The 27,057-nt window shown below is 43.6% G+C and overlaps 1 protein-coding gene across 2 annotated transcripts in view; it reads left to right on the top strand.

Moving 5' to 3' along the window:
• Window positions 1-27,057, top strand: part of EFNA5 (ephrin A5) — a 405,801-nt gene that overhangs the window by 1,469 nt on the left and 377,275 nt on the right. The window lies entirely within an intron of this gene.

Raw genomic sequence — 27,057 nt, 5'->3', positions numbered from 1 at the left:
ACACAGTTCCTTGCACATAGGGTGCATACAACTTGTTTCACATTCGGATCACTGCACGTGCTAATCACGGTGTTTAATGTTCACATCTCAGACTGCAAAGCTGCACTTTTGTACAACGCAAAATGCATGATGTACAAAGTTCACATAGCATGTAAGTCTACTGAGCAATAAAATGGGACACGCGCACTACTCTAATATACAGCAGGCAGTGCACATGGCGTCGTGCACGAATAGATCATAATCTACACATAATGCACACGCCGTGTGCTTCGTACCTCGGCAGTGGTGTCCGCACGCAGAACGTTCATAAACACAGGTTAAGTTGTGCCGTTCTCCCTGCGTATATTACAGATTCTGCACAGAAGAAGCACTGAACACATCGTGCAATCCTCACGGTGTGCTATTAGCACTTTCCACATGCGCTGCAGTGCACCTATTACAGATGGCGCACAGTTAAATGTTAGATGCGGTTCATCCTTGTACTGGGTTGATACATACTGCGCGCGACATACGCGTACACAGCAGTCTAGCTGGGATCAATGGAAACCACGCATTACACGCAATGTGCGCACAGTGTACCATGGACGCAGCACGTGCAACTTACAGAGAATATTCGACATGCGCCCATCCCACGCCTTCAACGCAACTATCCCGCGCCGGCACCGCGCAGAAACCCATCACTGACTCTATATACACACCCAGTACACGTGCATTGTGTGCACTTGCACGCAAAGGATGGACAGAATGCACTCAGTGCAAGATACACTTTGCATGTAACGAGCTCTTTGCATGTCAGCAAACAATTCTGTATTTGACTCCGGGTTGGGCCCTTCTGCAGCCTGACATGCTCTGCACGGCACAGCGTGTGCAGACATCGCCTTGTACAGTAGGAACCGCACACGTGTACATGCCCGCACACTATGTGTACTAGCATGGTACAACCGGGCTGCATTTCACAGCCGCTCCCCTCAGGAGGCGCCCGGTTCTGTGACCATTGGGCACCAAGGGCGCCTACGAAGAGGCAACACACAGTGCAGTCGCCCTGGTACTGGAGTGGGCATCTGAGTGTCCTGGCTTGGCCCTTCAGGTGTAATGTGCACAATGGCTCATCTTCCCTGCGCTCTCCGGCCGCCTCTGCTTGGGTGTCCACTGTACCATCTGTGCACTGCCGGTACCTCAAGGATGCTATGGGCGCCGGGGATTGTACCCAAGGCGCGGGGGGGTGAGAAAAGTGCAACCACGGCCTGTCCCTACGAACTCACCTTATCACTATCGGGAGAGGGGCGCCCACGATCTGTGCCTTGGGGTATTAAATATGTTGTTAAAACTGTGGTTTCTTGCGCATCGTGGCGCAGTGATAGTTAAGAGAAGATCACGGTAAACGAAGTACATCGCACGTGGCACACGTGTGTCAAGAGCGACGGATGTGGCTCCCCGGACGCTGAAACCTGTAAGCCGGTGCCGACTGCCTGGCACGCGGGACCTGTGGGCGCAAGACCCACTGGGTTAGAGACGACGGGAGTTAGAGGCGCACCAATCTCCTCCCGTGGCACCAGCCGCCCCGCGCTCACTACCCTCCAACAGGCACCCGCTGCCCTGCACACCTCACTGCTGCCGTTCCGCAGGCAGGAGGCACCCTCATCCACTCGTGCCCGCCATGCTGTACCGTGGATTCCAGCCTCCACCCTGCTCCGGCTGCCCCGTTTATTGCTGTCTGTGGTGCCAACCTCGCCCTGCTGTTGTGGTTGTGTAGTACAGGCGCATCACGAGACGGGACGACAGGTGTCTCGGGGCATTGCTGTCACTTATCCATTGAAAGTCATGGTTTGGGCATTAACATTTTTGGGTGGCTCGGCGCCATTTAATTGGTCGGAGGGTCGCTTCCCGTCCCTGTCAGCGCGCTAGTCTTGCCGGTTGCTTCAGCTCCTCGTCCATAACGAGCGGGCATCAATCTGAAAAAACACGAATTCCCACGACAAACCACTCAGTAAAGTCTCCCTTTTCTGCCCACACTGGATGCTGCGCGCCTGATCATGTGTGTAGCTCTTGGTATACTGACCCTGTCGAACCCAGGGGCTAGTCCGAGGCTGGGGCGAGAGCGGCACGGGGGACTTCTTGGCGCTTGGTAATATGCAGCATATGCTGAACAGTGTACTGGAGTCGGCGTGGCTCTTTCCTCGCCTGGTGGTAACGCATGTTATCTGGCCGGCTTGGAGGGGGTCTCTTCAGCAACAGGCAGCGATTAACAGACGTGCCCCGCACATTCTGTGGGAAAGGGGAATTGTGACAGCAACCCTCATCCCTTTCCGGGGATAGCTACCAGACTCCGTGCCCTCGATTGGCAGGCGGGCACGTGATTTATTGATACTTTATGTTTGTGAAACGTGACCCAGTCGGGCGCTGAAGTCTATGAGCCGTTCACGGTCCGCGAGTCCTGGTCCAGGCTGTCTTTTAATTACACATGACAGTTTCTAACGAATTATCGGTAAAACGTAGCAGCAATGCGTCTGATTTCCAGAGGGCACGAAGTTAGGATGTTTTCACATTGAAGTCGGTTACATAAGTGCAGCACACTCGATACACCATCATATCCAGTAATCATGCGTGCATACGGTGCAGCTGCACCCGCAGTTCGTGGTCAAACGCATAATCCAGCCCGGGTACAGTGCTTGAAATGGAAATTTAAAAAAGCGCAGGTACTCACGGTCCCAGAGAACCTGTTTGCAACCGAGTGCCGGTACTCTCCCCCCCCCACCCCCCCCCTCAATTAGAAGTATCGCACCCCGTCAGAGAAGTGCAGGTACTCTCCCATAACATGAAAGAAGTGCAGGTACTCGCTTCCCGTCCACTTAATTTACTGCCCAGGCTTGTGTCTGCAACATAATCTCTGCTTCTTAGAAGCATCCTGCCCAACAAAGGGCGCACGAGCCCTTCCCACCAAGGTTTTCCAACTTAATCTATAACGTTCCTCACAGGAAGGACCTCGGAAACACGGAAGAGCCGGCCCTCGCGAACATCACGGCGGGACCCGCGTTTGTTCTCATCTTTTTCAGTGCCATCTCTCCCCCTTCAGCCCCTGCCCCTCCCCACAGCCCGAGGCTGGGCTATTCTTGAATTGTGCATGTTTAGTAAGTGTGTGTGTGTGTGTATAGTACCCAAATACACACCTCGTTCATTTCTCAACTTTCTACACACACATTTGTAAACCTGTTCCACGTTTACTTGTATTAGCATAAAACCCCGTGTATCACTGATCCCCGCGAGGCATGGGGTTGGTTCATCGTCTTAATGGCAGCCCCAAGCCTCTCCGCACAGCCGTACTCTCATCCATTGAGCAATGGGCATATTGTTCATAAAAAGTGAACAAAACCTGAAAATTATAGGTGTGTCCATTGTTAGCTGTAACTGCTGCTTCAGCAATCCCTCCCTGCTACAGAGACAACGTGTGTCCAACAAAGCAAACAGTATTTGGTATACATTCCTAACTCCATCAATATTTTTGTACACCCACCCAACCAGTGTAGTCCAGTATTCCACTTTCTATTATCGATAAACATTTCCATGTGTGAAAACTACTCCTTTTTTTCAAGCTTACTGTCCCAAAATAGCAGCGTAATGTACAAGAGAAATTATATGACGGGTAACATGTAATATTGTTCTTCCATATTGCCATCATGGGGTGCGGGTGACATTTACAAATTACTTGGCCTCTGCATTGTAATATATATATTGATATATATATATATATATATATATATATATCGAGAGAGACAGAGCGCACGTGCACAGATATGTGTACTGATGCAAACTATATGTGTGCACAACTCTGGCAAACATCCTCTCACAGTTTACCTTTGAAATGTGAGGTTTACTGCACAAACCAGCAGCTTCTGCTGCCGTCTCTGCTTAGCTTCATGAAAGTGCCCCCCTCCCTGCAAGGGAAACACCATGACTCTGCTCCGGTCACCTGGGTACTGCATGCTCCTGGTTGAAACCAGATGTGAAGCAAGCCCCTTTACCCAGTATGTGTGATATCTCCTACCTTCACCGGCATGGCTCCTGATGCAGCGCTTTGGCTTGAGATGAGAGCGTTGTTTTTTGTCACAGGTCATGTTTTCATGGGTCCTCGCTGCCTGTACAGAAGCAGCACCAGTGCCCCCTTAGTTCTGGCTGCTGTCAGTTAATTTAAGGGAACACAGAAACATTTTGACCTCCTTCGCCTTGTTTGCTGGCTGTAGTCTGAAACCCACCCAGCCCCTTGCCTCAGTTTTTAGTAGATAAAAAATGGCAGCTTTGGGCTTGGATAATTCCATCACTACTACGTTTGATGGAGAATAGCAATGAAAACACTTTTTGTAGCTCATAAGCAACAGTGAAATAGCGCTTTCTGTATGTCTTGTTTGGAGGACATGCAGTAATATACCACAAATGTTTTGAAACAGAACATTTTTTTATGCACAGAATTGTGTTGAGAAGTCTCTTCTACATTTGTCTGTAGTTTGTGAATGTTGACTCAAAACTGACATGGCTAACATAGATAACTGACCTAGTACTAGGGGTGTGCGAAATTTGTGTAATTTGCTTTTGCATAATTACGTGAAATCTCAGGAAAATTTAATAAAATTACGCAAAATGGAGATTCATTCCTGGTGCTATGATTTAGGGTGAAATGTGCCCGTGTGTCAATCTTTCGTGCGAGGATGCATTTTGCGGTAAATAATTACGCAAAAAAAAGCAATGCGAGTAACAGCCACTGGCGCTTTGGTTGTTCGTGTTGTTCCAGTGCGATAACTTGGTGTGAACATGTTGTTTTTATGTGAATTTTCGTGTAACAAGCATAATGCAAAATTGCTGAAGTTATGCCAATGATATGGTGTAATTTAAATTTTGCCTGGGCCTACCTAGTATATCCACTAAGTGACCAGGTATTCCGTGCACATTGGCAGGGTATTTGTAGCAAACAGCCAAGTACGCATTGAAAATTGGCCAAATATAACTAGCATTCTGACAGGGCTTATGCAGGGTACTTGTTGTTTGTAGATAGCAAACTGGCCAGGGACACATAAACCTACCTAAGTACATCTGGCAAGTTTAGTGGGTAAGATCTGCCAACTGCCCTGCTACATATTGCCAACTAGCCAGTTATATATGGCAAATTGATTAGGCTTTCATGGAAAAATAACTAGGATCACGTTTTAAACTGGATATGTACATACTGACCCCTGGCTAGCTCTATGTATCCAGATACCCAGTTTCAGAAGATACTGATGAGGCATGCATGGTAAACTGGCTTGGTATGCATGGCACACGGGCTCAGTACACAGAAATCTGTCTGGCCCCATATAGGAAATGGACTAAATGCAAATATCAGATTGCCCATGGCAGAATGGGCACATATGACAAACGTGCCGGTTACTTCTGGCAGTCAGACTAGGATCGAATGGCAAACTGGCTAGGTACGTGTAGCTATCTGCTAGGACATGCACTGCAAATGGGTATGCGTGGCAAAACTGAACGAGCACTGGTGGCGAGCACTGGTGGCAGACTAGCTAAGTCTTCCTAGCAACAACTTGTGCGCTTTCTGTCTCGCCACAGTCCTTCAATCCTCGAGCCATTAAAAGCTCCTTTGTCTTCATCCACTATGAACTGCAGGGGACTGCTCATAAAATTTCTTAATTCTCAGCACTACCTTGGTATGACAAGCCTCTTCGCTCTGCGCTGTCCACGATGTGTATTTATAGCATCTCCTTGGTCTTAAAATGAAAAAAAAAATGTTCACCTGTGATAGTTTTCGAGAAAATGGAACTGAGGTAACTGGAGAGAGTGCAGGGTCTGAAAATCCCTGGGTGCAAATACTGACTTCTTACGCAGCTCCATAGTCTGCACAGAGACTGCAGAAGACGGGTACAGTCGTAGCACGTCTATGCCCTGAACCATGGCATGACTATTTGTTCTTTTACCTGGGCTTCTGCTGTATCTGATAAACTGAAACAGAATAAGATTGCAGCCATATTTGTTAAGGGTTCGGCTGTGTATATGTGTACCAGCTTGGTTAAAGAAGGACCGTCTTCATAACCCTTTTCCAAGTCTAGCTGAAATCCCAGTTCACCAGTTAGAAATATGTCTTACTGGAGTCAGTTGCTGGCATGTGGGCATTGTGAGATCCCATGCGTGTCTATGGATAACATTTAAATCTACGTGCACCTTAGAACTGGCCATTGGTGTCTAATGCTGTCTTTTTGTTTCAGACAGTATTTCTATGCAACCAGTAGAATGCCCCTTGTTTTTCCCACTTGGCATCTAAAGACCAATTCAGAAGTCTTTCCCCTGATGTTTCTTAATTTAGACATGAGATATATTAATGAATTTCTGGGAACAAATTCTCTCTCTCTCTCTCGCTCTATATATATATATATATATCCATTATGGCTATCCAGTGTTCAAGGCCTAATGTACTCCCCCTGGATCCAGCAGCAGCCACTTGTCTCCGGAGATCTTCACCAAGGCGACCACCTACAGCCTGGTGGACATCACAAATGTGGTCTTTGACATACATTTGTACTTCATAGTCACTCCCTTTGTTCCTTTTCTGAAAAGTAGTAAACCGTTTTATTGGTGATAGATTATAAAACCCCTAATCCACAATAAACGTTTTACTTTTCAGACCAGGGTGGTAGAATCCATGGAATTCAATTTTTGTGGGCTGAGTAAAGAAATGTGATGTAGGAATGACTTACTGAGACCTGTGTCTAAATTTCGAAACAAGGCTAATTACCTAATCGTCAAGTAAACTTTGTGAAGACAGGGGCTCTCTGCTTCTTCGCAGCTTTTATTAGGATGAAAACAATGGAAACTGCTCAGTTCTCCCCTAGGCGGGATTGACTACCTCCCAATAAAGGCCAGGCTAATATTTGGAATGTTTTCGTTGTGTTTTCTTGAGATGCTGAATTGCATCTGGTGTCAAAAGTGCCTGCAGCTAGAGCGCGTGTTCAAGAGGAACGTGCGCACAGGGAGCGCCATCTTGAACAGTTGCTTTGAATTCTTTGGAAGCTGCCACTGCAATTAGCAACGCACAATAATTAAAACGTTGGGACGCTTCACAAGAGGAAACTGAGCCTCTTTGCAATTAATTTTCATAGTTTTCGAAAAGATACTTCATGTGCACGCACAGCGTTTTATTGAGCTATGTTGATATAGCAAGTGTGTGCTCTACCTTTGGTTTTGTGACTCGTTAAACATTAGGCCTGGAGGTATCAACATTGTAATTATTCCTGTACAAGTTTTACAACGCTCATTTAAGTTGGCATGTGGTATTAAAGGCGGACTATTGCAGCTTTCAGATGTAAGGTTTAAGTTTGTGAGTAGAAGCAAGAATTTATTTTAAATGGATAATTATACTTTTAAAATCATAAAACTTAGAACAAAGTTGCTTCGGTAAAGTATGTGCAGTTCGTTGAAGAATTGATAGCCACAATAAAAACGTTATAGACAGTGTATCATTAAAGATGTTTTAAAATGAAATGATTTTGTCCTTATTCTGCGTAATATACTTTGGGCGTGAACCCCCTGGAATTTGGTTCCAAATAAAGTTTATCGGTGAACAAAAGTTATCAGACATTTAAAATTAGAAAGATGACTTTTGGTTTCTGAAGGACAACGCTGAAAAGTATGAATTAAAACAATTGTGTTAGTAACCTGTTGCACTTTTATTATATTTTAAATGTTTAGTCTGTCCAACAAAGCGGGCTACTCGTGTTCGAGTTGTATGTTTCTGCATTAAACGCGGACTGTAAAAAGCGCCCGCAGCGGTCCCTGCTGGGAGTTATAGTCAGTGTCCTTGCAAAGAGTGCGAGCGGATTCATACCCAGGGACTGGCAGCCCTTGTGAGCCTGGCGCGAGCTGGCCCGGCATGGCCTCATTAGAGCAAAGCGCGCGGTGTTAGACCAGACTCCTCCGCGCCGCGTTGTACAAAATGTGCCTATATCGCGCGAGCGTATGTGCTGTGTTGTGTTCAAAGCCGGCCTTTGGTAAGATAGCGCCCTGGGCGTGGGCGAGAGAAACGTGGCGCCCTCGTTGATGGTATTACATTAAATGAGGCAGCAGGGGGTCCCCTTTGTGTTTACTGGTTAGTACCTGGATGAGCAGGGGCTGGCCCCTGAACGCAAACATCCCCGGACCTCCCCAGCACACCCAAATCAGATGGCTTAGCTGCCTCACGCAGATGGTTTTGTTGATGTGTGCCAGCAGGGGCCAGAGGGTGAAGGGAGCGAAAGAAAGCGGTCTAAAGGGGTGTTAAAAACATTGTCCGCCGTCTGATAATGAAGGACTGAATGAAACCACTTAAACATACAGAAACTAACAGGCAGGGGGGACAAGGCAGGAGCAAGATGAGAAGGGCGCTCCTGTTGACATGATCTTAATGCACCCAGCTCCATGCGCCCCTCAGACCCATGCTAAAGGTGGGCCCTGGTTGTGTTAGAGTGCAGGAGGCATCCAGAAAGGCCGCTCTGTTGTGTTTTGCTGTTTCCTTCTGCTTTGGGGTTCGTTTCTCCTTTGCCGTGTAGGGCCCTCCCGTCTAGGGGTTCGACATCCGTTTAGCGCTCCTTCTAGGCGCCTCCGGACGCACTGTCAGAAGTTCATCACTCGTAGCTTAGCTGATTTTAATAGTGTTACTCTAACCCCGACGCGCTGACAGACTCTCGGCCCCTTTCAGACGGTGCCTCGTAACTAACTAGCCATTTCCCCCCGTGAATCCCACACAATGAGCAATGCTTTTTACAGGCCTCGACCTTTGCCGGGAGGGCACATAGCGGAGGGGCGATACCACCCTCTCAAAGACTCCCACTCCATCTTTTGCAATGTCCCTCATAAAGGCTCCCCACCCCCACGAGTCCCTGGACTGCTCGAAACGGAGCCATTTCTCCTGCCTGGGCCGAGAAGACGAAGCAGCCATTGCAGCCGCAGCCCAGATGCACCAGCGGCGGAGGGAAGGCCCAGAGATGCCCGGGCCGGCCGCATCTCCATATTTAATAATACGTCTGCTGCTCTCCCCCTGCGCCTTTTATTTATATACAGTATTATGCATGCACGTCACACGCTGCAGGCCAAGCAATTATTGAGCTTTTTGTCTCACAAGCATGATTTTAAATGTAACCTCCAAGAATAACTGCTGAATAATATTGGGAAGACCGAAGTATTTTTCAGCAAGCCTTCGAATCTTGACGTAGAAGGATTACTGCACAGGCCTGTTTTACATTTCTTGTTTTCTAGCAAAGCTTAAAGATTCTCCATCAAAAAAACATAGCTTTCATAATTCCCACAGCCTATTTTAATATTTTTCCTCACTTTTGCAGTTCATTTTCCAAAGTACAAGCGAAACTGGGTGGTAGAGAAGTGAATGTTGACTTTAGTGGTGGAGACTGGACAATTGTTGTAGGTAAAATGCCTGTTGAGACACGTGTTAGAGGATAAACCACACATGGAAAAGTTTGCTCCATATCCATAAATTGAGGGGCTATATTTAATGCATTATCGCCGAAAAGAAAACATCTAAAATTTGTTTGTTCTAAGTTCTTGACTTGTCAGAGCTCAGGCCTTTCAGAGAGCTTTGTTACATGCGTACATTGCCGTAGTGAAAACCTACTTGTAGTGGCAATTTATGCCATGCATGGCTCTGTTTGGATGGATTGTTGGGAAGAAAAAGTGTTCCCTAAGATTTTACAGGAGACATAGGTGAAGTGGGTCCTGTGTGGGCGGAAGGTGGTTATCGAGGGTGATAGGGGTGTGGGAGGGGTGGCAGATGTGACCGCGCGGGTCGAAGGCAGTACAAGTACAGCCCAGAGGATAGAAAATCGGGGATCCATCTTGTGTTACTAGGATATTCAACAGAAAAGCTATATACTGTTGGGTGGAATCAGATTATGTGGTGTGTAGATAATCTTGCAGTCGCCGTGACTGTATAGTGTAGTATATAAATGTACTAGATCTTGAGTCATGTATATTTTTGAGGATTTATAACTAAATTACAGCTCATATAAACCAACTGATGCCTTGATAAGTCAATGGCGTAAAGAGTCTTGCTGTGCGAGCGAAACCTTCAAAACCTGGTACACTTCATTTAAGAACTGTGATCCCAGAGAATAAATAAGGAGTCGTTTTGTTAATGACTGGATGCAATGTCTTTTAGTCCCTCCTAAGCGACAGGGCAACATTTTTGTTGAAAGGCGCGTAGATTTAGAAGTGGCAGGTAACAGTTCTTATCTGAAGATGTCCTCTTCCAGTTGATGAGATATTAGAGGATAAAGTTGCCGCCATGCAGTAAGTAGTGCCGTATGGGATCCATTGTAACGTACAACACAATATCACCATGCTGGCTTGAGTTTCTCCTCCATGAATTCTTTCATGTGCTGTAAATTAGGTCAAGGTGTTTCAAAAACAATGTTCCATGGTCTCTATGATTTCGGATAAATGGCAAACTCCTTTTTAGCACTGAAAATTCTTAAATACACACATATGCTTCTTGCAGCAACGTACTTTGAAGGAACATCATGCACAAAACATTCAAGTGCAACACAGCAGCATTTCTACCCATTTGAAATTCAGTAACTCGTTTCGACATCGTGTTTGGACTAAAAACTTACCTGTAGCAGTATCATGTTGTAATCATCACAACATTTGCCTATTAATTGACTCATTTATTAAAGCTTTATAGGCCCGGCTATACATTGAATCCTAGTGTTAGAGTGAGCAGAAAGGATCTGAAATACTTTGTGATGTTAGCTACTTTAAATGAATCATCTCTGTATAGTTTACGGTTACTAATTTAAAGGATTTCAAAATATTGTTTGGAATTTGATTCTAAAATTATCTGTATATATTCACAATCCCTGCTTCACACATGTAGTGTGTATATTTTTATTCATGTAGTGTTTATATTGTTTTTGCAAAAAATATACAGCGACTAAGGAATTACATCCAATGAGAAAAAGCAATTTAAAGTCAGAAAAAGATTACCCGCAAGAATAAAAAGTTACATAGAGTATTGCATGGCAGTGTTTTGTACTAAATATAAAAATTAGAAGTTAGGACGGCATTCTGCGTAAAAAATGCAGTTTTCCTGTTTGATTTCAGTTTACGGATGGGAAATAAATGCCCACGCCCTGTTTCTGTGTCGAATCGCAAAATGGCTGCCGTGTTTTGTTCTTAAAGACGGTGGTGCTTCATTTGTACTAAATAGGCATTTCAAATTGAAAATACAGTCAAAGGTTCCTTGGACTTTCCAATTATTCTGTATAGTGTAATGTCACACAGTTAGTTTCCTGTAGCTACAATTTCCTTTGTCTGTTCTCATTTGCTTTTAAAGGTTGGTCCAACTGGTTGTTAATCAGAAGACTGTGCATTCATCTATCACAAAACTATATAATTAACAGTCTATTGTTAGGACATTCAAGAGGCACCATTTATCCATGTACATGCTTGCTTTAGAAAGCTTCACCTCACAAAGGAGAAATTATTAGTTATCAAAATATTTACTTTCTGTTTTGGGTTTGGTGGTAGGGAGGGTATGATGACAAACTGGTAGGATTGTTGAATTGTGCTAGCAAACTGTATTTTTTCACCCAAGTGCTAGAAAAGTTAAGTTACATTAACATTTTTTGAAGTGTTTGCCCAGAAATCTGCTTTTAATTGCAGATTTTATCTTACTGGCAAACTCGTTCGCTCTGCCTTGCATAGATAAAATATTCTTTTGTTATAGATGCCTTTGCCCTTATGAGGCTTTACGCATGTGATAATCTCTCTAGGCAGTAAATCGACTGCTCATCCCTGATATAAAGTTTTTTTATATGAGCAGAAGGAGAATGTTGAAAAAAGACCATTAATAAAAATTATAAAAATCCCACAATTTCCCTATTTTTTCCCATATCCTAAATATTTTCAATTTTTGTAGAGAGAAAACTACAGGTTGAAATTACCAAAGAACCTGAAGATGAGCAGTCCTCTGGAAAGATTAGCAAGCCGATAGCACTGTGGTTATCTGCTCCCCAGTCGGTCTCTTGAGTTCAGCAGTTTTCTACTTTTAGGTCTGGAAATCTATATTTCGAGGACATAAACGAGCCAGAGTGGTCTTATCTCCTGAAGGCACAACGCACGGATGATTTTTTAGCAACTCCATTCCAAATTTTTTATAATTTTATTTGGATTTTCTGCTTCCCATGTGTTCGCGACCCACTGTAATCGGCACTCTCTGACCATGGATCTTGCCCAGGTTAGTTGATACATGCCCTATATTTTTACTAGTGATCGAGAAGGCTCACCAAATATCTGTTTACAAAATAGGACATTTATGTGTTGTTGAAGCACAATGCGCTTAGCTCTATTCCAACACATATGAAGCCACTATTCGCAGTTCAAGGCTCTTCTTATTCAGCTCTTGCATGGTGCATGTCCGTGAGGGCAGAGAGCAGGTTGGCTTCACCCACTGACAGATGATTCCTGGAAGAAGAAATGTGATGTGTGAGCAAACGCTGCTGCTCTCAGTTCCTTCCAAGATCCAGCAGCGAGCATCCTGTACATTGTTACTACCCAGATGAGCTGTGGAGGGAAAGCAAGCAATGCAGTTTTCACATTTAAATGATGTGCAAGGCACAAAATCATCTGTCCAAACCTAATGGTATATGTCATTACACGCTTCTGAATGCCTCTCACGACTGACACCATTCTGTGGCATCTTTCTGTTGAATGAAATAGGTCAGATTGTGTCTGCCCTGCCGCAAGGTTAATAGTAGTCTTTTTTGGTATATGAAACATTTAAGTGGTTTGTTTTACTTGTCTGACCTTTGACCCACCTCTCTTTATGTTGCCAGAGTGAAATAAAAGTAATCTTATTCGCTGTTTTCCCTTGCCCATTTTAGTTACAATTATTTACAGCGGTTCTTTGGCTGATTTTTATAGCTCATGTCCGGTCGCTTGAAATTTTGGCTTTTGATAACTTTTCTCAAATGCGATGTTCATGAATCTTCTCTTAAGGATGTAGGACGCTGCGCAGGAATGGCTTCGATATTCTTTTAGTGGGATTGGGAAGTGGCCATCCCTTTTGTAAGCATCAGCAGACACACAAGGACTTTCACCATTGCGATGAGGTAGATATCACCGCAGTTTGAGATATTGTCATATCATTTGCATTCAGCACATCGGAAATTAAATAGGTTCTTGTTGAATGAGTAATCGGACTTATTACCCTACTCACTGGCATTACTTTTAGCAACAACAGAAGTAGCCAGCCTGAGTCAAACTGTTTGTCCTTGGGGCATGTGGCCTATAATTTTAAACACAATTTTCTACAGCAGGCACCATCTTGGCTATCTTAACTTTGTCTCTCTCATCTCTCACGTTTGAATCAAAGAATCAAAATGGCTGAGTAAGAAAACATATGTAGTCATTGTAGCAAGAGCTGTTCTTTATTTTGACATGTTGTGCTGTGTTTTGTTAGTATCATATATAAAGTGCATTTCTAGCCCTGTAGGGTTCTGCTGGGACTGGTTATTAATTGCACCCGTAGACCTAGCCAGCTCTACTATTTAAGACTCTAAACCAGTGGTTCTTATCCTTTTGACTTATGTGGACCCCCACTTAATCATTACTGGATTTTGGAGACCCCCACTGAGTCATTCCAAGTACCTGGCGACCCTGGTGTGAGCAATTTTTTTGGAACCTTAAAACAATACACACAAATACAGAAACAAACACATTTAAAAAAATTGACATTTTCATTTTAATGGCAAATTGGGGGCATTTATGTATTTGACTGAGGCCACCCAGCTTCCATGTTCTATTTTATTTGATGCATTTGTATTGCTACCACAAATCAATCTCATGACACCAACTCAATTTTCTTTTACATTTATGGAACGCAACACATTTTTCAGTTTTACATTTTGTTTTTCTATTTATATGCACCTATTAATCAGTTAATATTTTTTTAATCGTCTACATTTGTGGACACCATGAGTAGACCTTGCGGACCACGAGGGTTCCACGGACCGCAGATTAGGAACTGCTGCTCTCAACAGTCTGTCCTTGACCGGTTCATGGGAAGAGAGTTCCAGAGATCAGCTGCCCAAATCCAGAAATCTTTCCCTCTGAGCTTAATGTCTCTTAAAGAGTTGCCGGATGCAGATTTCAGGCTTGTCAATGTGACAGACTGGTGGAACCTTTCCTGTAGGAACACTAGATAAATAAAAACCTTGGTGTGTAAAGCATGGAGCTATACATAGGTACATGTGTGCTTTAACAGTAAGTGTAGCGAGCTCCTAGAAATATGTGGTTGATTTCCCCCAATTTTGAGGTGCAACAGGCAATGGAATTAGCTGAGATGCACAAGTAGAGGGCACTGCTGAAGGCATGTCGAGCAGAAACAAAGGCATTCACACCCAGTATACGCCGTCCGGAGCTTGTGTTTTGCACCAAGCCCATGTGCGGTATTTACTCAAACACAAGTTTTTAGCCTTTAACTATTTAACTGACCAAGGTTATCACAGGAGACTACATCCAGGATACCCTTGGACCTCACTCTAGTTGAGGTTTCCACTTCTGACTTCCAACTGGTTATTACTGTCTGTCAAGCTGGTAATTGCAGTGAGTCCATTTCTTGTTGAATCATTCTCCTGTTTTTGTATGAAACTGTGGGATGACACTGCTTTGCTGTGTGTTGTACCTGGTAAGGGTGAACACCAATCATGACATATCTTTGTCCGTCACTGATGGTAATGTAGTTGGCAGGTTTTATTTGACATAAAGCAGCTTGGAATAATGAGTAGTCTTTGTTTTTAGCTCCCCTCGCTAGTAAACAGTTTTATTTAAGGAAGAGTGAAATTAAGTGTTATGCTTTTGCCACATGTTCAGAGGCAGGCTGTGAAGGGCCTGCTCCTTGGGCAGAGAGCCAAGTGTTGAAAGTAGAACTCCTGACCCCGTGGCACACATTGGCCATTCTGCTACATGCCCCACAATGCATAGCTGCATCTCTGCAGTTGCTGCTAGACCAGCTGCCTGGGGTCGTGGGAAGGGGCCTGTACAGCTCTTTGCATGTTTCCAGTACAGTGCCTCTTAGTTTTGCTTCTTAACTCCATGACATATGCCTCCAAGAATAAGGGTACGTTGTTCCATTGAGTCATAGATTTTCTGCACCAGTTAGCGGTGCCTTCAAGACTATCCTCTAGAATTCTGTACTAGGCTTTCTGAGAAGCGTGAGCTGCGCTGATGCAAGTGTAGACAAAATGGGCCTAGCTTTCCTTTGTGCAGCCATGTGTCCAGATGTGCTGTCAATGGAGTCACTCAAAAATCCACTCCTGATACTCATAAGAAGCCACAGCGATACTTGCCCCACTGGTGTATGGCTAAACCTCACACAAGACTTACAAATAGCTGAGCTGTTGACTTTTTTTTAACCATAACCTTGCTTTCTTTTTCTGTTTCTTTGCTAGCCCCCTCATCCTTTTTGTCTGATTTGCTCTCCTGCGGACAAGTTGAATGAGATCCTGTTTTTTGAACGAGAAGCGGGATGGTTCAAAGAGCGTTGGTCCACCAAGTGAAAGCGCTTGTGTCAGATCATTGGGAAGACTAGGGAACACTAGGTCTGCTGAAGATGCCCTCCGTGGCAGCGAGTGCGTTCTTGACAGCATCCTTGGTACCTTTGCTGCCGAATGCGTAACGCAGCTCACTAATCCTGTCCTTGCAAGACCTAGCTTTAGCCGACCTTAGGACATGTTTCAGTTTTCTCTAAAGTAAGAAACAAGCTGTGAAAAATAACGTGTAATTATAGTCTTTCTTATGATGCAAGCGGGGTCGTTGTGCTCAAATAGTGCCCAAGTCGTTAGATATGACAACCCTCCAACCTCTCTCCCATCTTCCACCGCGGTAGGCTTCACTTCGAGGCCTATCAATTAAGCATCACATCGGTAAATATGCAGGTTGTTGCTGCCCTGTAGGTGATTGGCAGCAGATGAAATATTGCTAACTGTGCTGTTTTTGCTTGCTGGCAGCAAACAGTGCAGTAGAAACAGAAATAGCAGCATACACAGATCAACAGCCCAACAGTTCATTGTTGTGGCAAACCGTGTCGATGGAATGAAAAGGTTCCAGGGTACTTCTCACTTTCAGAGCTGCCAGTCACTGCCGCGAGCTCCCAATAGGCTGCTGTACTCCTAATGAAGCGATTGTCATTAGTTGGTTTTTCCACGCTATGTAGAAAAATGGAAGCGAGGGGTGCTGGGCTGAGCTTTCGCTGTCACAGAACATTTTAAAATAATTACACACTCTGCTGTCACCACGTCACCTCTGCTGTTAGGGTAAAGGATGCGAAAAGAGTTGTGTTTGTGTGCTGAAAGAACTGCACATGCGCACTTCACCTCCACCGCCCTTTCAACCCTGATTGCTCCTTATGAAAGTCGTATTTTTTTTGCATGGATCTGTCTTTTAGAGAAGGAAATGTATATTTTATTCTGTTGACGGAACACCATGCCTCTCCAAGCCCGCCTCCTTAAGCAGCGCCCTTTGTTTTCCCTTCCTTTGTTCTGTGCCAGTTAGACCTAAAGGGAAACGAACATCAGGAGAGGTGACAACAATGCTCAAATTATTGTTTGCACGCCAAAGCTTGCTTATCCTGCCAATGTCGCAAGTCTCAGGTTCGTATCCAGTAATTGAGAGGGAGCTATACGATTTTGTATGACCTCCTCTGTAGAAAGGATCGTCCTCCAGGTGTGTGGACTTTTTGCCACTGACCGACAATAGAAAAAACATGGCTAATCTAGGGTTTTTCTATATAGGGTTTCTGAAAATATAATTTTTGAAAGATCCATCTGGCCAGATACAACTGAGTGTGCCATACATGCACTTCACAGGGCATATCATTTTTTACAATTTTTATTTAGAATTTATATTTCAGGCCAGTTCTAAATATGGATCCAGTAATTTAACACCTGAAGTTACCAAAATTCCAAGGGTATCATTAATTGTGGAATGTGGCGATACCATTGGATTACACGTAATCCCATGTAGACCCCATATAGAAAAAAAGTCCAACATAGGGAAATCGGTGTTACAGGACTCATTTTTGCATGTGATTCCCAAATTCCAGGCTTTATGCAGGAACAAATTACACCAGGTCCGGCCTGGTGAATATCTCCCGGTACTGCCAGCTGTAGCTTCACGTGAATTAATAGCGTATTACTCTTTGTACATCTGCAGCTACTGTGTGTGCCACACTGTCTTGCCACATATTTTAGATATAAATGGACATTTCACCAGACCCACCATGTGCGGTGTTAAATCCACACTTTAAGATAAAATAACTCATATTAGACGTCTTGATTAGTTATTTTTTTCTTTCGAGTCATTGTAAAGTATATTCTGTGTGACAAAAGCTTCTTTTTCTCAGTTATGCTGTACTGTGATAGTACAATGAATTTGAAATTTGCACTGTTGTAATTACCAGGAAAGTAATTTTTATTTGGCAGCTTTTTGAAAGCGATTTCACTTACTCGGGCAGTTTCTGAATGAGGCTTTGCATTGTATGCATGCATTAAATATTACATTATACCCTGTACATCTGCATATATGCTATATATTTTAATTACACTTTCAGTATTTGAAACAGAACTGCATTGCTAATTGGTTGGAATTTACTTGCCATGCAGAAGCATAGCTATTAAATACAAGTAAATAGATATTTGTCATCTATGCCTCTCTCATCGCTCACGCTCTCTCATTTCCCTATATGTATATGTTAAGCACTGTTATAAAATTATAATGGCAGGTTTTGCCGTTGGCATTCAATTGTTATTAGAAAATCTTGCATCGGTCTGGAAAACTGGATTATTTGGATATTTTTGTACAAAGCTCCACTAATATTCATAACATTGGGGAAAATGGAGGCGTGGCTTCTGTGCGCTTGGAGCGGTCTGTTTAAATCTCATAGGTCCAGCTGCTGTCTGCCGGCAGCACCACCAGAAGCAACCTCACCCTTGTGATGGTCTTTCTTCTAACAGCAGTTGTCAGCCTTCAAATGTTCTGGAATTAGGCGAGGACCACAGTGCCACAGGAGCCTTGGAATGTGGCCGATTTGCATGTGGCATGCTTTTATGCAGATTAGCAATTTGGGCAGAAAGATTTTCATATCAGTACATTTTGTGGCAGAATGGAAGTGGCCCAAGTATTCGCTCCTGCTTCACTGCCCACGCTTCTATAATGGGCAGTAGGCAGTGCTTAATTTGTATCTTATCTTTGCAGGCAGTGGGCACCAGCGCAAATCTTTTTGGGGGACAGGGGCTTGCTTTTGTTATAAGACTTTAAGGCAGAGAAGAAAAAGAAATACAGACAAGCATTGGCATAGCCAATAGGTCTCGCCTTTGGGACCTTATAAGTGTTTAGCAATGTAACAGTTGCATAACTAAATACTTATAAGGTCCCAAAAGCGAGGCCTATTGGCTATGCCAAACGGCCCTGCGGCCATGAAAGTGAAAGTGATCGCGATCAAACATCAAAGCGGCCGCGAAAGTAAAAGTAATAGCGGTAAAGCGCGGCGAGCGCGCCCGCGCACATGCACTGTAGCTCTCGGCTGGCCTGGTAGCACTTTTTGGAGCCCTCTCAATAAGTCTCGCCAGACCAGCGCATGCGCTGGGTCAGGCGAGACCTAAAAAAGGAGGGAGAAAAAGCCATGGAAATTATGACTAAGGAAAAAAGCAGAAATGAAAAAAGCTGCAAAAGTGAGATAAAGAGTCAGGAGCCGGCAGCCTTTGTATTTGGCAACCCTTTTCAGTTTTACAAATTAAGCTGTGTCTAGGTCTCTGCCGTAGTACTATACAACTCCATCTGCAACCCAAAAAATAAAATCCTTTATGCATTCAGGATCCTCGACTCTGAAGTCGAGTTCAGGTCTTAAGTCCGCCCTGTGAAGCAGTCTTGTGTTGTGAGGGGAGAAACCTTCTTTTTCCCCCTGCCTCGTTATGTGATTTACAAAACTGTGACTAGAGGGCACGCCAGGTGGCCTGATGCTCTGCATTGCGTGCTGCCTTGCTTAGCTATGGTAACATTTTTATATTCAGGGTACGTTCCTATAAATGTATTTGCAAATTTCTTGTGTATTACCTGAGGTGCGTGTAGCTTGCTAGCCCACTGCGGATGGCGCAGGTGGCGAGGAGCGCCTTGTAACAGCCCTTGCAAGCGCTCAGCCTGTCCTAGCAAATGCTGAAGGCGCAGCTGCCTTCATAATGAACTTCAGACTTGGTGCACCCACAATGCCCTGCGCAGACAGCTTTTAGGGGTGGAGATTGCAGCAGCGAAGGCCTGTCATAAAGGAACTGAGATTGTCTGTCTTGAAATCTGTTTTATTTCATCCGTCCCAGGTGCACCCTTAATTTGCTTCAGACCTATTCTGTTTTTTAAATTCTGTCTGTGAGCTAAAGCAATGGGGGAATAACTTCTCTTCCCAAATATAGGGCCCAGCTGTGAGGTAGAAACCAAGTGGTCTAGCTTTCACTGGAGCATAATTCCCGGTTTTGTTTTGAAAGTGAGTCAGAGCCCTCCAGCCTCAGATCGATGTTTTCAGAAGATCCCTTATCTTGCCTGCCTTTGTCTCCTTCCGCGGCCTCTTTGTTGGGGTGAGCGCTTCATGGAGGATGGCGTCTCTGCTTCTTTGTATTGGCAGCATTTGGTTCCAGGGCATTCTTGAGGAACCTCGCTCCTCACACTCCGCTATTGTGGTTGATAACCCAGCAAGTTCCATTCATCCAGTGGCGGATTGATGCTCTATAACGTAGAGTTTATTTTCCACAATACTCAAGAGTATTTCCAAAGAGCACCCCATTAAGCGACCCTGCTCTACACATTTCTCGTTCATGCCTTCCTTGATGCATTGAAGGCGTCATGGTGCTACGAAGGCTTCTCAAATTGGTCTGCTCTGAAGTACAGGTCATTATTCTGTGATCATGCCCAATTTCCACAGTGAGAAGTTATCTAGCTATAATACAAAAAACTGGAGATTTGTATTTTGTTTTTGTAAAATGCTCCATGCTGTTTGGAACCTGCTTCGAAGTACTTGGGTTTTACAGGTTAAGGGATGCCTAGGGCAGGCCGGCCCGGTAGACAGGACATGTCTCCTGCGGCGATCAATAGGTCTGTAGAAGCTGTCTCTAGAAGAGCTTTCTATGTTTGAGCTTCGCGGTGATAAGAATGATAGTAAAGGCTTGTCCTGAGAGGAAATCCTGCCCATCAGACTTGTGTGCAGGTAACTAGTAGCCAGTTTTAGGCATATGACTAACTGGGAACTTCCTTGAGTCTCTGGGCTTGTGCGCAGAATTCCAGAGAGTGGTGCTTTGTACATGTAGAGATTCACTCCCTAAAAGTTTGTATATGCTTAGGTGAAGGAGAAAAGTCTAAGAGTGGCTGACTGGGGTGTATTCTGCAAGACTATCATGCTTTAAATATTGTCCTAAAAAATGGCAGCCGGAAAATAGACTACCACAAAATTATCAAGGTAAATAAATATATGTAGGTAAGTGCAGTTTTTCTCCACATCTACTTATCATGATGATATCTGTCTGTTTATCTATCTAGACATACATATATCGTCAAGGCAATATTGTGTAGGTAAGTATATGTAGAGAAGCGCAGATTTGCTATTAATTTCACATCTAGCTACAATAACAATATATGTCTTTAGCTACAATGACAATATATGTCGTTAGTTATATTGACAATATATGTCGTAGTACCACCAGAATAAATACTTATGTGACATTATGTGCAGGCATTGGTTTCATTTTCGGCATAGATATATATATATATATATATATATATATATATATATTTATATATATATATATATATGTATATATGTATATATATATATAGATATAGATAGATAGATATATATCCCACAGCTAGGCAAGCAAAGCAATGCCCTCGCCTTACCCCTGCCGCATCTGACGGCGTTCCACAGCGGGACGGCGTGTCCCAAAACAACAAATCCAACGCTGGTTTAGCCTAAAAAAAAACGCATGCTGTGGACCAAAAGTCGTTGCAAAAGGTGATTTATTAAAGAAAAGCTCTGACACACTTTACTCGTTTCGGGGAAGAACCCCTTGTGATCAAGGATAAATATATATATACGTCTGGCGTGCATTGTTTTATGCTGCTCCTCGATGTTCTCCTGCTGGCAGGCTGTCAACGAATAAACACGAGCTGATACTTACCTTCGTGTGGAGTCTCTTCAAAGGGGTTTCCTGTTTGTTTGGATATATATACATATATATATATATATATAGATATATAGATATATAGATATAAGCATTTGCTAGGTAGATACATAGCTATGCATATATTGTAGATGTGGAGTTATACCTAGATATATTTATCTTTACAATATTATGGTAGTGGATAAGTCGATATTCTGGCCACAATATTTTTGTAGAACAATACTTTGTAGTAGGTAGTGTAATGTATAACTGACTGAAGGAAGAGAGCTGTTTTTGTGACCTCAATACTGTGGCAAGATATTCTGGGCATCCACTTTTCATGGACTTGTGTTATCCGCAATCTTGACTGTGACCCTTCTCTGATTGGGAGACAATGAAGAGTCTTGCAACATAGGTGTAGCATGGTAGTTAGGGAATGGGTCGAATATGAACCACTTTCTATATTTCCAAATATACCTGCCACATTGGGTGTACACACAATGTGACAGCTATCTTGGAAGTATGCAGAATAACAATCTAAGATGACCACCCACTACTTTTGGTTTTGTCAGTGCTTGTGCAGCATTGGAAAAGCTAATACTGGCAACCAACAAGCATTGGCTAAAGTCGACATATTTAGTTGCTTGTAATTCATTAGCATGTGTAGTCTTTCCTTCCTTTTCTTTGGTTTGCCCCTTCCTTTACTGTGTAGTTATGCTGCTCACTTTGTTTAAGCACTCTACGAGAGTGTCTGCGATTCCAGCTGTCTCTCTATAATGCTTCTCTTTCCTTCTCCTCGTTACTCCATCTTGATTGTGTGGTTTCTCCCCTCCTTCCTCCATTTTATGGTCACCCTCATGTGCTCCCTTCCTCTGCCCCCTTTCAGCTTCACATCTGACTCTCTCACCCCCATTTACTTTCTCCGTCTCCATCCGTGCTCCACAATGGTCTCCCTAACCTATTTGCTCTCCCTCACGCCTTCCGCGTTGCTTTCCCCACACTGGTACCCTCCCTGCTGCTTCCTGTCCCTGGTGTTGCCTCCCCTCCTGCTTTTGGATCGACAAATAAAAATAAAATAGCTGCTTCACTTTGTAGGCTCGCTTGAGCATGCATCATGTGAGCGCCAACATAATAACACACTAGACTTTTTTGTTTCATATTTAGCCATTCTGTACTGCATTTGAGGATGCGGTATAGTATGGTTACAATGTACTGGCAAAGTCAAAAGGGCAAAAAGCCACTTCATTTTGGCTTTGCCAATGCTTGTTATTTAAAGCTTTTGTTGTTACAAAGTGGTTAAGTGACGTTGTAACATTGTACCTGTACTTTTTTCTTGTCTATTTCACAAGCAATGACAGTGGAATGTGCTGCAGAATTGAAAGGCTTATTATTTAGAAAACATTACTAGTAAAACAGCCAGATATGCAAACATTTTATTAAAAGCATGTTTTGGAGGCATGTTTTCCATTTTTCTTCTTCTTTTTAATGGCACGTCTGCAATAAAAAATAAACAAATATGTTACCATGGATTGGCAAATGCTTGTTAATTTTGTTATATCCTTCTTTTATTTTTAGTGACTGAAAGTGACTAGATCGTTTTGAAACTTGAATGTCCATATCTGTCAGTCAGTTGTCTTTTTTTAGTGAAGGATGTGTTGCTCTACCTTGGGTAAGTATAGATGTATGGTAGTTGAGTGTGTCATTACAAGGACTGTGGAGACTGAGCAACATACAGTTGGGATGTCACTCTATCACACAAGTAGAAAGGTATTATTTTCTGGCGTGCTCAAAAATCTCTCAATATGGTGTCACGAGCTAAAATTCATAGAAAACACACTTCCTTTCCTGCAGAGGATAGATATGAAATGTTCTATTAATGTAATGCCCCCCCCCAACGGCAGAAGCTAACGACCTTTCGCACAGAGCCAGCCACAACTAGACAAGATATTTTAAATGTTCACCTTCCCATACCACATAGTATTAACCATGGTGTACAGCATGGAGGCACTTTATGGGCAGCGACTTTACATCTGTGTGACTTCTGGAGAGTAACAGCCTTTCTTGGAGCTTCAATGGCCTTTCTCCCTGATCAGAGGTAATGGGCTGATCAGTGGTGCAGCAGCGTAGTCTGGTGGTCGAATTTATTTCTTTTGGTCTCCTCTTCAAAAACTATTTTTTGCAAATCAAGCATTTTTGGGGAATAAAAATGAAAAACCTCAATCCACAAGTGACTTTTAAATGGTTAAGAGTTAAAAAAAACAAGCACACCAATGCATATGTTTCAGCTATTTTATAGTTTTGGTTAGCTTGAATATATGTTTTGGTTGACAGGTTTACACATATTTTCTCCTTAAAAAAGAAGTGTAAGTTTCTCTAATGTTGATACTTATTGATTTTGACTGGCAGCCAGGGTGGGTTGCCCCGCCTGGCAAAAACTAGAAAGATACCTGCCAAGGCTCGCCAGCTAGAGGGTGGGTTGTTTCTATCAACAGCAAAATCTGCATACTTGCTCAAAAATGTTACTTTCTTTAGGGGTGAAAAAAAATGCACTGGCTCCATCCTCAGTTTAACTGCTCCCTTCTGAAAAAGACAACCAAATTCTACCAATTACCATCAGAAAATGGTGGTGACTGAAGCCGAAGTGAATCCATCACTGTAATCTGGCCACTGTGTTTCAGTACTGTGCTGCCGGAGGGGAGTGGGCAAGAGAAGTGGGTGAAGTTTTGATGTACGGCTGTCTGTGATCTGTGCACCTCCCCCTTCGCGGGGAGGGTCAAGCTTCTCATCAATGTCATAAATATTTTAATTGATTAATCCATGGCTCCCTAGCGCTAATACTCTTATTGCTTTTTAGAGGAGCTAGCAGGGATAGGAGCAGCTGTTCACTCACTTTATCTATGGAAAAAATCGAAATCCTTTCATGTGTTCTCGTTTTAGGCATCTCTGTGTCTCATCAGTCAGGTTTGAATAAAAAATGTGGGCGATTAGGGAAACTTGAAAAGGCAAAGTGTGCAGAAATGTATAAAGGGGAACACACTTTGGCTATGCCTGTACAGTCACATTTTCGCCTTCAAAAAGCAACTGTCAAACATGGCAGAACTTTGTGACATTCTGGAGTTAATTCCCTCTTTCCGAGGTGTGGCTAGTCGAATGGCATTCGTGCTTGCTTTAATAAAGCTGGCAAAAAGGTCAAATGCAAAATTGTATTCAAACCTGCATTGTGCTTATTTTCTCCTCGTGACCTTTTGTACGAGACGGTATTTCATAATACCCTTTTTCCATTTTTCCTGACCTTGTCACTAGCTTGAAAACACTGGTAAGCCAGCAGCAGAAATGTTTTAAAGAGCAGTGCAAATGATCACTTATTTTCTTTCCTGAGCTGCTTTTTTTAGGTTTCACCTACCAGACCATATGTGCTGCCTGATGCGAAAAGACCTATTGTCTGTTTACCGTGAGCTGAGAGCCCATCCGTTGCTTAACATTGGTTGGCCTTAGTGCCACTCATCTTTACTTGTTTTTTAATGGTTAGCTTGCTTGTGTGTGCTTTACTTCCCTTTGTTGTGTTTGTCCCTCTTGGCACATTGGACATTACTTGTGTCCTTTCACGGCTTACCTTTCAGACACTACTTTTTAGGTCTCTCCTACTAGACAGCGCATGCACTGCCTTTAATGAGACCTATTGTTAGCTTTCAGTGGTCTCGGAGCCCACCCATCGCTTGCATTGCTTGGCTTCATTAGCACGCACATTTGCTTGTATCTTATTTATTAGCTAGTGTTGGGTTTCTTCCTCTTGTTGTGTTTGTCCCTCGCTAGTGCATGGATGCATTACTTGGGTCCTTTCACTGCTCTTTTTCCTGGTGCTACTTTTTTTCTTTTTGTTTAAGCACTCCACTACAGTGAATGTGTTTTCCTGTTGTTTCTCTCTTGTGCTTCTTCCCTCGTGCCATGCTCTGTGTTGCTTTCTCTTACCTTTGTGCTTCTTCCCTGCTCTACTCTACCTTCGTGTGCTTTTCCCCCTGCATTGCTTTCACACCCATGCGATTCTCCCCAGCTCCACTTTGCTCTAATGCACATTTAATTTTCCTGCCCCTTTCCATGTTCCTGTCTGTCCTTAGTTTGCTTCCCTCCTCGCACCCTCTTTATTGCCTGCCCACAAGCACCTCTGTGTTTCTTTTTCTCCTCCCTCTGTGTTGCTCCATGATTCCACCCCCTCTGCCCTCCGTATTGCTTCCTACCCCCGTGTTGCTTCCACCTCCACCCCTCCCTCATGTTGCTGTGTATCGTCCGTGTTTTTCCCTTTGCCCCTTGTTCTCTTCCTCATGTCACTTCTCACCTGCCCACCATCTTATTCATCCCAAAACCAGCAGCAATCAGTTCCTAACACACACACACACACACTTTCTAAAGAACATATTTCTGTGATTTTTTTTTAACTTTAGGTATGTCCTTTAAGAGAGTAAACTTAGTGCACAGTGTGTAGCATGGTGGCCCCACTGTGCGATTAGTATTCTCAAGACCCTGAATTCAGTCGCCAACTTTGCACTCATTTTGTCTTCCAATCCTGCTTCTTGACTCCCGCACAATGTGGGAGCCTGCACGACTTTTCGATCAACTTAGCCAGGGAACTTGTACTGCAGCTCTACTTCTAAAGGGGTTCAGTGGCACCAGAAGCCGCAGGATGGACAAGCAAGTCCTGGTGTGTCACTGTAGAGGTCAGGTCCGCTGCTGTTTTTTACTGAAGTGTACGATTCCTCTCGCTGACACGGAACACCAGCCGTGTTCCTGCTATCCCAGAGACATTGCAGACTGAGTGCTGCAGAGGAGTTTAGTGGCCAGCCCTTTTTTCTGCTTTACAAGTTTTAGATCTCATAGACTCTACAGGTTTACAACATTGCAATTTGTAGGTCTTGCTTATAAGACAGCTTTTAGCTGGCTGTAGGTAAAAGCCTATTGTGGACCACAGTGCTTTAAGTAGGATGAAAAAGGTAGGGGAAGAGGTCTCTAAAAGGGATGTTGCCCAAGTAATTAAGAGTTTGGCTGAAAAGATGTGAAATACAATCCTATGCTGTACACAGCATGCTTCCTCATCAGCATTTGGGTGCCTCTTTGTGAGTTTTCCGTAGGGGTGGGCGATAAACGAGTAGTTCTCAGTGTTTTGCTCATGTGACAGAGTTTTTCTCACCATTGGCTCACCAATGTTCAGTTTGTGAGCGAGAAAAAAATGAGCGCTAGACCGCTTCCCGATGAGATTTCTCAACTATGGCAGGAAAGCTGCTGCTCAAGTAGAAAATCTACTCAAGCGACAGAAAGCGGCAGCGCCCTCTGGTGAGCCACATGGTGCCATTCGTGTTGATTTTACAGTGCGGGACAAACTTCCAGTGCTAAAAATCAGTGCGAGCAGCGCAATGGACGCAAAATCTGCCACTTGTGGAGCTCCACGGAATCTTGCCGAGTTTTTAGGTAACTCAGCAGAATTCAGTTGAATAAAACTATGCAGGTTTCGCCCCTCCTAATTTTCTGTTATAGCATCCAGACATGACCCAGCAACAAACATATGCCTAAAACAAACCATACCCGTTGACTTTGTGAGTGCTTGTTAAATGTTCGATATAAATGAGTAACAACAATGATTTTCTTATAAATAATTAAAATTGGGATTTACAAATGGTACTTATGTGACCATCACTTTCTACGTATTGGAAAGAGACCAAGGATTTCATGAGTACGTAATATCAACTCTATTATAGCCCACTGACTAACATTGCCTTCAGCCTCCGCTATAGAGCTCTCAATCATGCTCCTTTATTAACACCTTCCCACAAGCAGAACT

Source organism: Triturus cristatus, chromosome 2_1 (genome assembly GCF_964204655.1).
Source record: "Triturus cristatus chromosome 2_1, aTriCri1.1, whole genome shotgun sequence".
Classification (NCBI taxonomy): Eukaryota; Metazoa; Chordata; class Amphibia; order Caudata; family Salamandridae; genus Triturus; species Triturus cristatus.
This window is presented reverse-complemented; position numbering and strand designations above follow the sequence as displayed.